General features: G+C 25.6%; 1 protein-coding gene across 1 annotated transcript in view; it reads right to left on the bottom strand.

Annotated features, from left to right (window-relative positions):
* LOC136080826 (mucin-2-like) overlaps positions 1–896 on the bottom strand; it is a 118,445-nt gene extending 117,549 nt beyond the window's left edge. Inside the window, exon 1 of the mRNA XM_065798066.1 lies at positions 772–896. The gene's annotated coding sequence lies outside the window, so the exon portion shown is untranslated. The remainder of the gene's footprint in view (positions 1–771) is intronic.
* Positions 897–16,964: the final 16,068 nt, after the last annotated feature.

The following is a 16,964-nucleotide window of genomic DNA, read 5'->3' as shown; positions in this document are numbered from 1 at the left end:
AATATTGAAAATATAATATTGAAAATATAATATTGAAAATATAATATTGAAAATATAATATTGAAAATATAATATTGAAAATATAATATTGAAAATATAATATTGAAAATATAATATTGAAATAACATTAAAAACGCTACTTGTGCATCAAGTTTAAAAAAGGTTACAACCTAAATAATATCGAAAATGCAGCTACTCAAATTAAATCAAAAACACAATAAAAAAATTACTTCTGTGGAAAATATAAATAATGAAAAAAGAAAATATTAAATTTTTACAAAATCAGATCTTGATTAACAAGTAGAAATGTTGATTTAAAACTATAAGCGTTATCTGTCTTTTTTTATGTTCTAAATATAACTTTCGATATCTCATTTTTAAAATGTTTCGATGCTGACATTCTTTACAACTTTAAACTATACATTGTTTATTTTATTAAAGTTTCACATTATATAATTTTTATAGAACCCTATAGTTCTCATGCAACATATATATATATATATATATATATATATATATATATATATATATATATATATATATATATATATATATATATATATATATATATATATATATATATATATATATATATATATATATATATATATATATATATATATATATATATATATATATATATATATATATATATATATATATATATATATATATATATATATATATATATATATATATATATATATATATATATATATAAAGGAAACAAGTTTAAAAAAGTATATACAAAACTTAAAAATGTAAGCTAACCTTAACTTTTGATAAATATTTGAAATTAAATATTTCCAAAAATAAAAGCTTTAATTATATTTCTATATAAATTGTTTGATATCATTTATAAAGGTTTTAAACATTGTTTGATAACAAATGACTCATGCGCAATTATTAATGTCAAACAATTTTAATTCGCAGTAATCCATGATAACAAACTTTTTTTTTTAACAAACTGTCTCTAAACATGGTCAGATGAAACATTTCTGATAAATTTTCTAATCAAGCATTTTGTTTTGTATTTTTATATCAAGTGATCTTGACACTAAAAAAATATCTAAAATAAAAAGAAAATGATAAACACAAATAAATATCTAAGATCAGATAGCTATTCTAAGTTTTCTAAAAACCAAAATAAAGAAAAATATTACGCAAACAATAAAATAATTTTTAAATTAGATAGTGAGTTCAATAAAAAAGTTTTGAATGATACGTAATACGTTAAACCATCTTTACTTTGATTATAAGTGGTAGTAATTTTGAAAACACATTAAACTATCAAAGTTTAGATCTTAAATATAGAACCTTGCGTAAAAAAATTCTATCAGGAACAAAAAACATATTGATTACTTTATAAACTAGATTAATTAAAAAGCAATAATAAAAATTAATGAAATACTTGTATGTACTTTTTTAATAATAATAGTGAAATGTCACCACCATGTTTATGTATATTTCAACAGATATCAGGCTGCACTCAATGTTTGTATCTTTAAAATACAATGAGCAGTATAAATATCAATGCATAAAAGTATTGCATACAATCACTACATCCAAGTTTGATTCAGGTGAGGTAGGTTGTATAAAATTAACTTGTTTACTCAAAATATCTTTGTCCAATGTGAAGCAATTTTTTCTTGCCATTTAAAGATACAAAATTAGTTATTTATGTAAATAAATAACCAAAAATTTCAGCGGAAATCTTATGGCGGAAACATCTTAACAAATTTTGACCGATACACTACCTTCCATATGTTTAATCGCACTATGTATCTTAAATTTTAAGGATAAAAAGAACTAGCCGTTACAGACAAATTAACGCCAAGTTAAGTTTAATTATGTTATATAATAAAATATTTTAGTATATACACCAATGCTAACTTAGATATACAGTAAAAATGATAATAACATAATAATAACTTTAAATAGTTTAAGTAAAAAACTTTGTTTACAATAATCTCTTTGTGTTCAAAAATTATTACTATACAAAGTTTGAACCCCCTCAATTTGAAAGGGCTACAAATTTTGTAAGATCAAAATTTTTTAACTCTAAGATATTATTCTACAAATTTTAAAAAAGTAGAAAAATATATTTTTTAACTTGTTGCTCTATCTTTTTGGGCAGTTTTTCACCCAAGCTTCTAGGAGCAGGAAGAATAAAGGAAAAAGGAGAATAGCTCTGTGAATCATAGCGTAAATGGCAACTTGGCATCGATGTTTAGACAACTTTTTAATTTGGTCGGATAGTGTCAAATAGATGATACATTCAGTCAGATCCAATTTTTTTCTTTTTTTTTCGTTGTTCCTTTTCTCAAATATTCATTCAATAAATTTATACAATAAGATATTTAAGATAAAAGAAAAAAGTTGTTGACAACAAGAAAAAAGTTAAAATAAAACAAATATAAAATTACTTTCTATAAAAAAAAAGAAAAAAAGACATGGTAAGGCTTGCAAAGACCTTCAGGCCTCGTTTTCAAAAGCCTCTCTTTAGTAAAATAGTTTGCTTTTTATTGCTTAATTAGTAAAAAAGTTTTCCATTTTAACCAAAGGCTTATGAAGAGATGTATCTGAATAGTATTTGAAACGCATGAATAGAGGTATGAATAGATTTAGAGGTATGAATAGATTTAAGAATTGTTTAGAAGCAAAGGTATCCCCGCTATTAGTTGTTATGAATAGCAATACCAAAACAATAGGTAACAGCCGTGTCACATGGGAAAACTAGGGAATATTTGACTGACGTCATTACACATTATAATATTTATATATTTCCATGGGAATATTTGATTATACGTATAAAGTATATTTATTATTTAAGCCGAATTAAGATTTTCTACGTAACTCAAAAATTAGTTATTCTGGAAAAATTATTTAAGGAAAAAAACAGTCCAACATAAGTTGTCAATTTTTTAAACAATTTAATTTTGATTGAATATTACGACAAAAAATTTTTTTTGAATAAAATCTTATTTTTAATTTATCTTTGACTATAATGGCTAAACGTCATGTATAATAAATAGTTTCATTGGAATATTTGATTATACGCATATAGTATGTGATTTGGGCCGAGTAAGACTAAGATTTTGTACGTAACTTAAACATAAGTTATTTTAGAAACAAAGTCCTACATAAATCTTCTAGAATATTTTAGAAAAACTCCGTCATAAATCTTCCAATTTTTTTAAAATTAATATATATATATATATATATATATATATATATATATATATATATATATATATATATATATATATATATATATATATATATATATATATATATATATATATATATATATATATATATATATATATAGGAAAATGGGAACAAGAAACCCTAACATCATAGCCCATCCTGTCCCAAACGTAAGAGCAACAAGCTGATGAAATATTTTTTGTACTATTTTCAACCAGACTTATATTCATCAATAAATTTTAATTTTCATAGTAAAATACTTTAGTGTTCAAAAATTGTGTATATTATATAAAAACTATGACCATATAAAAACCCCTCAATTTAAGGGGGTTGCAAAATTTATATGGTCATAACTTTTGAACGCTAATAAATTATACTCTGAATTTCAAAATTCCAAATTTGGCTTCTTCTGCATTTGCGCTTTGAAAATTTTAATTTTTTGAACACCCCTAATATATATATATATATATATATATATATATATATATATATATATATATATATATATATATATATATATATATATATATATATATATATATATATGTATATATATATATATATATATATATATATATATATACATATATATATATATATATATATATATATATATATATATATATATATATATACACCTCTAATATATATATATATATATATATATATATATATATATATATATATATATATATATATATATACATATATATATATATATATGTATATATATGTATTACTGTTTGTATATATATATATATATATATATATATATATATATACAAACAGTAAATTAATATATATATATATGTATATATATATACATATATATATATATATATATATATATATATATATATATATATATATATATATATATATATATATATATATATATATATGTATATGTATATATATATATATATACATATATATATATATATATTTAGATATATATATATATAGATTTATATATATATAGATGTATATATATATATATATATATATAAAAGCATATGCATACATTTATATACAGGGTGACCAGAGATTCTGGCACTCATTTTTATTAGTTTATTAGACTTAAGAAAATGTATTATTTGTCATTATTTTTGTTTCAATTTCATTCCTATATCAATTTTTAATCGTATTCAGGTCTTTTTTTTTATTTAAATCTATTTTATTTTTAGTATGAAAGTCACAAAAGACCATTGAGATTCTATAGAGCATTTGTTCTTTAGTGCATGCAATGGAGCAGACAGAATAAAAGTCGCCAATAAGGAATTGTTTTTATTGATGAATGTTTATTCAATGTTGAAGCTTTCTTAAACCATCAAAATGATCGGATATTGTCCAGAAGTATCAGTGATGCAAACATGAAAGGTAGAATCGCTTCTCGTTCTGGACATCCGCAATCCGTTATGGTTTTTGGAGGGATAACTTCGGATGGCAAAACTCCGTTAGTTTTTGTGGATTCGGGAGTTAAAACTAACAGTCAAAACTATTTAAATGATGTCCTTATAAAAGAAGTACTTCCATGGTCCCGATCACACTTTGGTACAAAGCCCTGGACATTTAAACAGGGTTCAGCTCCTGCCCACAAGGCAAAAATCGTTCAAGGGTGGTGCAAAAACAATTTTCCAGATTTTATCAGCCCCCAACAATGGCCTTCCTACTCGTGTGGTCGGTTTTTAAGACCAAGGGATATTCTATCCCTCATAGGAATTTGGACTCTTTGTGCCAAGCACTTCAGAAGGAATGGAATAATCTTTCTCCATAATACCTGCACGCCGCAGTCAATGACTTCCCCAAGAGACTTAGGGCCTCTATCAAAGCTAAAGGCGTTTATTTTGAAATCTAATGTTGTAATGTGATTGTTAGTTGTTAGAATAAAGTTTATTTTTAATCTTATTTGCCTTTTTTAAATTTAGTCGTTTTTGTGGCAATTTTACTATCTGCCAGAACTTTCTGGTCACCCTGTTTATGCATATACATACATTATATATACATTATATTATATATATTGAATATTAAGCCAAAAAAGAAGTTTTTCAATAAAATTTTATTTAGTTTTTTTCTTCCTAGAGTCCTAATTATCGATGAAAATGTTGACTTAACTCTGGCATCGTTGAAATAATTGAAAATAATAAATTAAATTGTTGTTAATTATTGTTGTCGTATATCCAAAAGCCAAAATTATTATTCTAAAGTTCGGGTATTCGACTCTGGATCTTTTGTATCATTTATATGTATGTATGTATGTATGTATGTATGTATGTATGTATGTATGTATGTATGTATGTATGTATGTATGTATGTATGTATGTATGTATGTATGTATGTATGTATGTATGTATGTATGTATGTATGTATGTATGTATGTATGTATGTATGTATGTATGTATGTATGTATGTATGTATGTATGTATGTATGTATGTATGTATGTATGTATATATATGTATATATATATGTATATATATATATATATATATATATATATATATATATATAAACTTTTAAAGGTATCAAACTCAAATTAGTAGAACCAATAAAAGGGTTTTGAGTTTTTAACTTACAGCTTCTAGTAAGGGGGCAGTCGCCTTAGCTGATTACCTTGTATCCACTTCTCTTCTTTTTAAATGGTTTTTTACAACAACAACAAAAAAAGAAGTTTCAAATAAAGAATTATTATTTAGTTCTGAAGCTTCTCTGTGGTCATTACACTCTCTGACTTATTTAGAATAAGTTACTGTAAAGTTCTGACGATTTGTTAACAAATGTGATGCAAAAAAGGAATGCGGACATCCGTAGCCGTTTTTCAAACTATGACCTAGATCATTATTTTTTTTGCATGAAGCTTTCATTCTATAGAATTAAGATTCTCAGGTATGTTTTCAAAAGTATTCTATAACAAACAAATAACGCACGAATAATAACAACAATAAGAAAAAATAGTTCTTTAAATCTATGCAATTGAATAAATAGTTACAAAAGTAAATGACATTCAATTGCTAACCTATAATTTTTACGAAAAATACATTATATCACATAAAAACGCAGACCCAGATGCAAATTTTTTTAATGATATGAACACAGACAGTTTATATCATTACTCCAGCACCATAAAATAATTTCTTTTTAAAAATGTAAATAATCTAAACAGTGAAAGAATCAAAATCCTCCACAATAATATAAGCAGTTTAAACCAAAATAATGAAAACTTTCGACATTTTTAAGAACAAACTGAAAACATTTTTAATATTATAGTGGGGGAGTAAGAGTAAATTTTCAGTAATATAGTTCAAATTGTGATACTAGCTTGAAACTTTTAGTAAGTTGTTTATGAATTAAAAGAATTAAAAAAAAGACCTCGTTATGAAACTGTTTTTTTGGTTCTGGGGCGACCACCAACCTATTGGCTGTAAAAACTATATAATCTTCTAAACCGAGAATAGATGTTAGAAGTAGAATTTAAAGAATTAATAACTTTAAATAAATAACTATACCACATTACTAATAAAAATATGGTTAATTAACCATATTTAATTAAAAATAACTTTTAAATAAAAGCATTTCAAAAAAATTATATTTGTATTTCAAAGAAATGGAAATTACTTTTTTAAACAAAAATTGGTAAAAAGTTGATAAAAATGAGGTTTGCTCATTTTTATCCCAAACACTGACCAGAGCATGGTAATCCTGAAAGTTTGCCTTTAGATTGCGTACTGCAACTTTTTTTGCATCCAAATTTTATTAACTAGACGCATGTTTTTAATGCCTCAGGTAGAGTCATTCACAAATGTGTAGTTGTGTTATTTGTTTGTTTTTTCCAATCCCAATTAGTAGAGTTGGGTAACATCTGTTGTAGCATTAGGGATTGTTCCCATATGATGCTAAATAAAAAATCATATGTAAATATCATTTTTAAATGCTTGATTCAATAAGGTTTTTGGAATAGTCTAATAAGTTGATTCAAGAATTTAAAAGAGATATAGCTTCCTTGAAACACAGCTCTTTTCAAATGCTGAAAGAGTGCATCTTTTGTAGTTGGTAACCTCTCACTCTGCCGTGATTTTTTAGTATACAGCATTTATCGGCATATAGCGTCAGTTGTGGAACTTGCCTTATCGTAAAGTAGAATAAAGTAGCACTCAAACTGCAGCAGTGCATCAAGTAAAATATATCTAGTATTTTGGAGATGACATGTATTAATAAATAATAAAATAATACAACATATTTAACTAAATTTGCACAAAAAAGCAGCATGTAAGAAAACGTTTTTAAAAGTTAACAGCTAACAAATCTAAAGTTATTTTGTTTTTACATTAAATAAAAATAGGTTACCTGCAAAATACAAAATGCATAATTATTCCATGAAAGTTTTTTCCCCGTCCTGGAAATTAAGGCACGTTGTGAACTATTTAAATACTTACAACTTGATGCCCATTGCGTTTTTAACATGTTCAAAATTCTAGTGTCAGTTTCCTTGTGATTAAAAGGTGAAATTTTTCATTAAAATCTCTGAAATTGGACAATACAGTTTCATCTTATGTTGTTACTAAAAGTAATGTCGGTGCTTATACAATGTTTGTTGCAAGCATTTTAAACAACTTAATTTTGTTTTCATCCAATCTTAAGAATTGTGACCAGTTTTTGCAAAAAAGAGTTGAATCTGAAACGCATAACCTCACGCCGTTCCCAAGACTCTCCCTAGCCTAGGTTTTGAAACTACATTGAAAATAACGGTCAAACACAATGTCAACCCTTTTTATTTCTTTATGTTTAGTTGATGTGATATTAATTATTTTTTTTCGAAACTTAATTTCAGAATACTCCTTTAATGTCTTTAAACTTACTGAATAAGATATATGAATAATTACTCCTTCATCTAGCAGTGATAGCTTCAGGAGAAGTCAAAGTAGGTGCAAAATACTCTTCAAATACTCAAGACGTTTAAGGTACTCCGATTTATTAGTTTTTTAGAGATCACTAAATTGAGATATTGCTGGTGGATTGGCGTGTTTTTTATTTCAAAAATAATCTTGGGTATTGTCTTATATATTGAATCGGATGACTTAATACCCGTTTGTTTAGCATTTTTGACAGATAGCCTAGCTTCTGCGTCGTGTATTACCTTTTTTGATAAATGTATGAAAATATTTTTTTCTACTAAAAAAGGATTTCCAAAATCTTATATAACTTCAATAAACTCTATTACATGTTCATAATTCTTTTTGAAGATAGGTGTATCTTTGTAATGATTCTTTTCGTTATTTTTTTTTTCTTCTCCAAATCCCTGTAGAAGCTCAGCAAGTAGTGGCTCACAGGGTGTTAGCCAGCCTGATGACATTGCGTATAACATGGAACCCCCAATTAGTGAAAAATTTCTTAAAGTTCAAAAGATCACCGTAAAAAAAAAAAAAATTAGTACGCAAGACGATGAAATGAATTAAATTGATTGAGAACAACGCGTTTTTTTTTCTTTTTTTATTTTATTATCATTTTTTTAAGTTTATATTAATAGTCATAAAATAAAATAAACTATTAAAAGTCCTTTACAAATATACATATATACAAAGCGTGATAACAGTGTAAACTAGGTTTTTGAAAGAAGATCTTATCATCAAAACCTTAATAAAAGTAAACAAACAAATTTACAAATACCTTTTAAAGTATAAGTTAAAATAAGACAGAATGTTTATATATAGAAGCAAAACTAAATATAAACTAGTAAAGAGATTGTAAACAACATAACCACAAAACCTTAGAGAAAAATAATAATAAAAGTCCAAAAATAAATTTAAATAGTAGATAAATAATTTAAATAGATAAAATAATTAATTAAAATAAAATAGTAACTAAAAGTAAAATAAAATTAGATAGTAAAAATAAAATTAAATAGTAGATAAAACACTGTAAAATGTTATCGAGGGAAATAAATTTTTAAAAGACAAAAAGAATTAGGTCTATTAAAATCAAAAACTGGCAAAACAAGATTATTCCATAGGTGCACAACAGGCAAGACAAAAATTGATTAAAATTTGTTTGAGAAAAATGTATAGGGGTCGTATAGGTTGTTTTTTTCACATAAGAAAGCATAAAATTTTCAAAACGTTAAGTTCCAATATATCTAAAATTTTCATTTTGATAAAATAAAGTTTACAATGAGAAAAATGATCAACAAAATTAAATATGAAACATTCTGCTCGTTTCTGATGGCGATAAAGACGATGTAGTTTGCTTTTATCAGTACTTCCCCAGGCAATATTAATATATTTTATGTAGCAGTGAATAAATGAAAAATAAAGTTGTATTAAGTCTTTTTTATTGAGATAAGTTTGAGCTTTGTATAAAACTCCAATGCTTTTAGAGACTTTAGTGCATACATAGTTAACAAGCTGATTCCAAGTAATGTTCTCATTGAGATAAGCACCTAAAAATTAAAAACGGAGTCTTTTCTTATTTCAACTTTATCAATAAAAATTTGAGGCGAGTTTAAGGGCGAAAAAAAGTTCACTTAAATTGCTCTTAGAGATGAACAAATTAATATCATCAGCAAACATGATGTTCATCAAATTAGCAGCTTTTTTTAGATCGTTTATGTAGATTAAAAAAAAGGAGGGGTTCGAGGATTGAACCTTGTGGAACTCCACAAGTTATATTTAAACAATTGTTGTGATAGTTGTCATTACCAACAACAAATTTTTTTCGTTTTGTTAAACAATTTCTGAATAACCTTTACACTGGCTTGGTTGTTAAGTAACTTCTAAACCACTTAACACTTGGTTATTTACTCCATAGTATTTTAGTTTTACGAATAGGTTGTGATAATCAATCGTATCGAAGGCCTTCAATAGGTTGACAAAGATACCTAAGGTATATTTTAATTGTTGAAAAGATTTTGAAATTTCAGAGAGCACAGAAATGGGTTAAGATTTCAAAGAGCACAAAAATGGGTAAATAGTTAGTGTTTTGGGATTGGTCACCCTCTTTATAAATATGTGTTTGTATCTAAAAATGTATGTAAAACTTTTGCAATTTTTAATTGTTTTGGAAAAATTTCTTATTAAATTGAGGCACTGAAAAACAGATCCACATGATTTATTTTTGTTTAATAGATTTGAAGGTCTTTTCAAGTTCTTCAAATGAGAACTTCAGAATGAAAAAAAAGCATTGTCTTTAACAATCAAGATCATTCATTCCAAAGTTAAAAAAATACTTGATTTTTTAATTGACGTCAGTTACTGTTTGGATTTTTCAATATTTTTATTATATTGTTTTCTTTTTTTAATTGATTCTTATTATCTAAAAATACTTACATTTTTACTGTTTATCTAAAGTTAGAAAAGTTATAAAAATCTTTCCATATTAATAAAAAATAAATAATGTACTTTAAAATAAGTTATTAACGTTTTGTTATTCAGGGAACTAAAAATACTTTTGGTAAGCTAGATTTACAGATAAAGTACACCAAAAATAGCAACAACAAAAAAAATCAAAAATGAAACTTGCAATGAAATGTATCATTTATGCGATACTTGCGTAAAACATAAAAAGATAATAATTAAATTTACATAAGTTTTTATAATTTAATTTAATTTTATTTACAAACGCAAAAGTTTAGTTTTACAATAACAAAGTTTATAATTAAAAAATTTAATTTTTTTTTTATATGGATAAACAAACCAACCTGATGCAGAAAAACTCTTTAAATCATCAAAAGCTTATTACATTTAATTTAAATGCTTGTTGTTGTTTGTAATGCTTAGCTTTTTCTTCAGAATCTAATTTATTTACTAAAAGTTTATCCGTTTGAACACATATATCAAAGTATAGAAGAACAAGAAACTAACAAAACACAAATGACTCGTTTAAAATCATATTTTTTACATACAAGTGACAAGTCATTAAAATATTGTTATTTTCTGATTTTAAAAAGAAACAAAAAGAAAAAGTTAAGAAAAACATACAAATACTTCAGCGTGTCATTGATATAGTAAAACTAATTGGACTGAGTTACCGAGAGGACTGAGTTACCAAGCTCATAGAAAGTAATCAGCTTTATTATTTAATAATCCTATTTTAACAATTAGATTAACCAATTGAATTAACAAATAAGATTAGAAAATACGATTAAAGATTATTTATTTTAACGATTCGATTAACGAATCAACTTTGTCTTTTAATAATCCTATTTAGACCATGGTAATTTTAGGTGTACATTAATTGTTTTAAAAAGTAAGACATTATCCTAAATGAGCATTTTAATTCGTTCACTAATAAGGCTCAGCGTAAAGAAAATCTCGGAAACTCTGAAGGAAAAGTTTTGAAGTTTACTTTCATTTCAAAAACTACAGTAAATATAGTGATCAATTCCACAAGCACCCTAATTAAGAAAAAAATATATTCACAGGTTTTAGAGGCACTTATGCTTTCAATATAAGTGGATATTACTCAATGTTTACCTATTGTACGTTGCGTGAACTCCAGTGGTATACATAAAAACTTTTATCAGTTGTACCTACGACAGAAACCAAAAGAAAATTTTTTCATGAAACATTGGAAAATAAATTGCGAAGTAGTGGAATTTATGTTCAAAACTGTATTGGTAATATTACTGATGGGGTTTCAAATATGCAAGAACAGTATAATGGCTTTTCTTCATAGGTTACTAAATCCTTACCAGGACAAGTACATGTCTGGTGCTATAGTCACGTTCCTAATTTATTCTTATTAGATTCTACAAAATCTGCATTGCCTGCTGTAAAACTATTTTCACTTCTTATTAAAATTGCTGTGTTTTTTCAATGAATCATATAAAAGAATGAATGTTTGGAAAATTTTAAAAAGTTTAATTTCTATTGGAATGACACGAGGCAGTCGAAAGAAAAATCTTAACATTTAAGTTTCATAGTATTATTTCTCAGCGTTTAAAATTATGACCATTTATATTGACATAATTTTTGAATGCTGAGAGATAATACTATAAAACTGAAAAATTATCAATATATATAAGTCTAGTTGAGAAAAGTACAAAAAATATTTTGTCAACTTGTTCCCCTAACGTTTAGGGTGGGGTATGAAATTTTGGGGCTCATTTGTTCCCAGCTTCCAATCATCAAAATTTTTTGCAAAGCATCATTATTTAACATAAGTATAAACATACAAATGTTTGGAGTTTACTCCATGTCTAGAAGTTAGCTAACTAAAAGACCAAAAAATGCTAGATCCCTTACTTAAGAGAATGTTTATTATTTGTATTAAGGTATGCAAAAAGTTTTTATTTATGTAAAAAGAAGAGTTTAGTTTAGTAAAGAGAAATTAGTTTGTTTACGAGAAAAAAAGATTTAATTTTTTTTTTTGTGTAAAAAACGAGAAAACTACATCATTTAGTACTTTCAATTTTAATGTTGACTAAATAATTTTTTTTTCGTCTAAGTACTTTTAGTTTTAATGTCGTCTAAATGCCGTTTTCATCTAGGAAATTGTACTTTTAAAGTATCAAATGTATTTTTTTCATTTAAATTATGCCCATAAAATGGAAAAACAGTAAATTAATTGTGAAAAATAGTAATTTCATACACCCTAATGAATACACCCTAATTTTAATGTTTTAGACTAGAACAACAGAGAGCACTACACAATGAAATTCTCCAGGCTTCAAACAAATATAATCTTATTATGAAAATGCCTTACAGCTACTTTACTAAGGTTTCCAGAACAAGGAGGAGTCGGGGAAAAGTCAAAAATCCTATCAACCTGAGGAGGCCACGGGGCTCTTGATGTACTAATGTATGATGTATGTCATTACCTAGATTCTTATACATATAAAAAAAATATGCAAATAAAATTCAATTTTATTGAATGTTTTTTGTTTATATTCATAATATCAAAGAAATTAAGTACATAAAATAAATAAAAATGTCTTGATAGCCCATGACAACACCTACCAGTGCAATCATAACCACTTCTGGAGAATAAATATGGTTAGATTTAAATTACCCAATCTCAATTACCTATAATTAGATAAACATCTGTTCCATCTAACTAAAAAACATTGGAACATCCAAGGACTATCCTTGACCATCCCTAACATGACTACTTGTACGTTTATGACCACTCTTAAAGACCAAATATGCCCAGACTTGATTTTCTTTATCTCAATTACCTATATTTAGACATTGAACATGTACCATCTAATTGAAAAACCATTGGGATATTTCAGGAACACTATTGACCACCCTCTATAAAGATCACCTAAGCGATCATGGCCACTTCTGAAAACCTAATGTGCTCAGTTTCAATTTCCTTGACCATATTTACCTATATTTAGACATAAAATATGTTCCATCTAATTTAAAAACCATCGAGACACTCCATGACCACCCTTGACAACTAAATAATAACTTGTGACCACTAGAAAAATTAAAATGGAGTCCAAAAATGAAATACTTGGCCCCTCTATAAACACGTATCATATATCTGTGTTTAACCTATAAATAGTTTTGCCATTTTTATACAAATCTGACCCACAAAGGAGGCGTGAACTTCCTATTAAATGCTCTTCCGCGGTGCTCTGTGATAAGATTGAAAGGACTTTTTATATTAGCTATATTAATCATATTATGACATCCGAATACATCTTTATATATATGTATATATCTAACTTAACTTATATATATATATATATATATATATATATATATATATATATATATATATATATATATATATATATATATATATATATATATATATATATATATATATATATTGTGAAAACTAAATAATTATTAATATATATTTCAATCACCCTTAGCGACAATAACCGCTGTACATATTATTGGCATTCTATTTTACTACTAATCCATTTTGTGGAAGTCAATTTTATGCCATTAACTAAAACGTTTTTTTCACATATTATGCAACATTAGGCATAACTTTTTGACACTTCTTTAATTCCACCCATATAATCTGATAGGAGAGAGATCTTGTGATTGGAAATCATTATATTTAATATTTGATCGTTCTCGAATTCAGTCAAATAACTTAAACAATTTTTTGAAAAGTACGTTTTAGATTTAAGCTTTAAGTCATTACCTTTTGAAGAAATGAATAGCTTCTTATTAAATCATCTTTCTTAAGGTGTTGCATATTTTTTTAAGTGTACAAGTAAACTACTTTTGTCATTACTCCCTCTATTTTTACAAAGTCACCTGTGGTATTCTAACCAAAACAGCGCCACACCTTGACACTACGTTGACAATGTTTTACAGTCAATATTACACACTATTTTATCATAAATTCAACAATTTTTTTTTCCAGACAAACTATAATGTATGGTTCAACTATAATTAAAATAAAATTAGTTATATTTGAAACCAAAGATTACAAATTTCAACATGCCGGTCCGCGTTTACTATCATTGATGGTCTATTTTTTATGTAGTTTTACCCACTTGAGTATTTTTTAAACAAAATACTTTTAAATTATCTAATAGTGCAAAATAAACATAAAAAATAGTCAAAGAAAAAATAGAAATAGAATATTTAAAAATGTTTACGACATTCGAACTATTATAAAAGTAGTGTGTGTGTGTATATATATATATTTATATATATATATATATATATATATATATATATATATATATATATATATATATATATATATATATATATATATATATATATATATATATAAAAGAAAGTATATATATATATATGTATATATATATATATATACTTTCTATTTGGTGTCCCAGCCTTGATATTTCTATTAAAAAAAATTTAATCGGACCACTCGATGACATACTTCAATGGGTCCAAAGGGGTTTTTTTTGCCCCTTTTTGCCTCTTTTTGCCCCTTTTTGCCCTTTCCTTGGAACTGAGGGAAGTGTTCCATTTTAAATTTTTTACTCTATTTATATTTATTGTTGTATGACCAAGTAGAAAGAAATATAAAAACAATTTGAAGCATAATTTAATATAATATTTGAGTAATGAAGATAGAAAAAACTTCAAAAATGCATTTTTCAAGCATTTTTGTGTTACATTTGTATTCTATTTAGTAAACTGGCTGATATGTTAAAAAAATTTGAAAACCTAAATATATTTAAAAATATATTTAGTTTCTAAAAATACTAGTTATCTTAAATTTTTTTTAAAAAAAGTTCTTTACATAATCTTTTTTTTTTTGTTAATTGACCTTCTGCTCTTATATTTGTTTGATACAATAAAAGTATTTTATCTTTTCTCCTCATTGTGCGATTTAATGATCAAAATTTATTAAGGAATATTTGATATATTTAAATGTAGTAAGCTTGTGAAATAACTTGAAATTTGTAATTAAATTAACATTACAAACATAAAAAATGTTTAATTGAACTAATTTTAGAGTTCTCTCACAGCAATTATTTACTACTTCAAAATTATTTACAAACTGTTTAAATTTTAGATATTAACTGTTTAGGTCCCTTTACTCAGCTGGAGCCTTAAATCATGTTAACTAACTCATAAGTGAATAGACTTGTGGATTATCATTAAGCATAAGAAAGTTCAGTAAGCTAAACTTGTTTTCTTTCAATGGTATAGTTTGTAAGCATTAGAGCTTAGTTCAGCTTCTTCGTAATGTCACGCATTATTTGTACATTTTTGTCAACCAAAGATAAACAACAATATTTAGGTCTAAGTACCATATGTGTCTCTTTATAGATTTAATAAAAAGTTTTGCCTGATCAAGTTTAATTTTTGAATATCTTCTGCCGAAGAGCTTTGATATTCTAAAAACTTTTAGACGGTGATATAACCTAAAAATATTTTATCCAAACAAAAAATTAATAAAAAGTTAAACCAAAATATTAAAGCTTGTAAAACGTAAGAATGGCACCGGATATGAAAAAATTACATAAATTCCAACCTTATAAAACATTCCGCGTAAAAAACAGCTGTAGTTAAAGTCTTATTTCCTATTTCATTTTTCTTAGAACCAGTTAGCCAAGAATTGCTGCATAGAGACAAACTTTAAGAAAGTTCATACCCTTAGCCATAAATCTAGCATGATCTACAGGCCCAGGCTTTCTTAGTATGTACTGTTCATCGCCAGACAGTACCATTGTTGTCAAGTTTGCTAAATCTAGACAATCAGATTTATACCTATCTTAAATAACACAATATAAATAAAAAAAGAACGTAAAAGAACTTTTTTTTACAGAGTATTCAGTATGCTCAGAATTTTAATTGCTTCTTCATTGTTTTTGTCTTGATAATGTTTAAACATACTATAAGGCATTCTTAAACTGCAGCCAGCTATTAAAAATATCTTCAGTTTTTACTTTTAAAAACCAGTTTATCGATTAGTTAGTTAAACAAAGAATTTTCGGACTATTAGCTTTACTAATTTGATGAATGTTTCAGTAGGGAACAATATGTATTTCCTTAATGTAATTTCTGCATGCTAGGAGGATGCTAGGAGGATGCTAGGAGGATGCTAGGAGGATGCTAGGAGAAGAAGAGATTTGTCAAGATATGTGGCTAACTTAGAGCATGCACTTTTTTTGTTACCAACACTTACAGAAGTTGTATCAAAAATGCAATCATTTCAATATAAATCTTAATAAAAGTATATTTTTCTGTATTTCTCCGGTACAAGAATTAGGATAGGGAATCTCAAGAAACTCAGTCTGTTCACTAATCCTAATGTAAGCAACAAGTCTGTTAAATTAATAGCTTTTTTTCATATTTGCAACATATTCATA

The sequence above is a fragment of the Hydra vulgaris genome, chromosome 05, assembly GCF_038396675.1.
Source record: "Hydra vulgaris chromosome 05, alternate assembly HydraT2T_AEP".
NCBI classification, from domain to species: domain Eukaryota; kingdom Metazoa; phylum Cnidaria; class Hydrozoa; order Anthoathecata; family Hydridae; genus Hydra; species Hydra vulgaris.
Note: the sequence above shows the minus strand (reverse complement) of the source record. Positions and strands in the feature narration are given on the sequence as shown.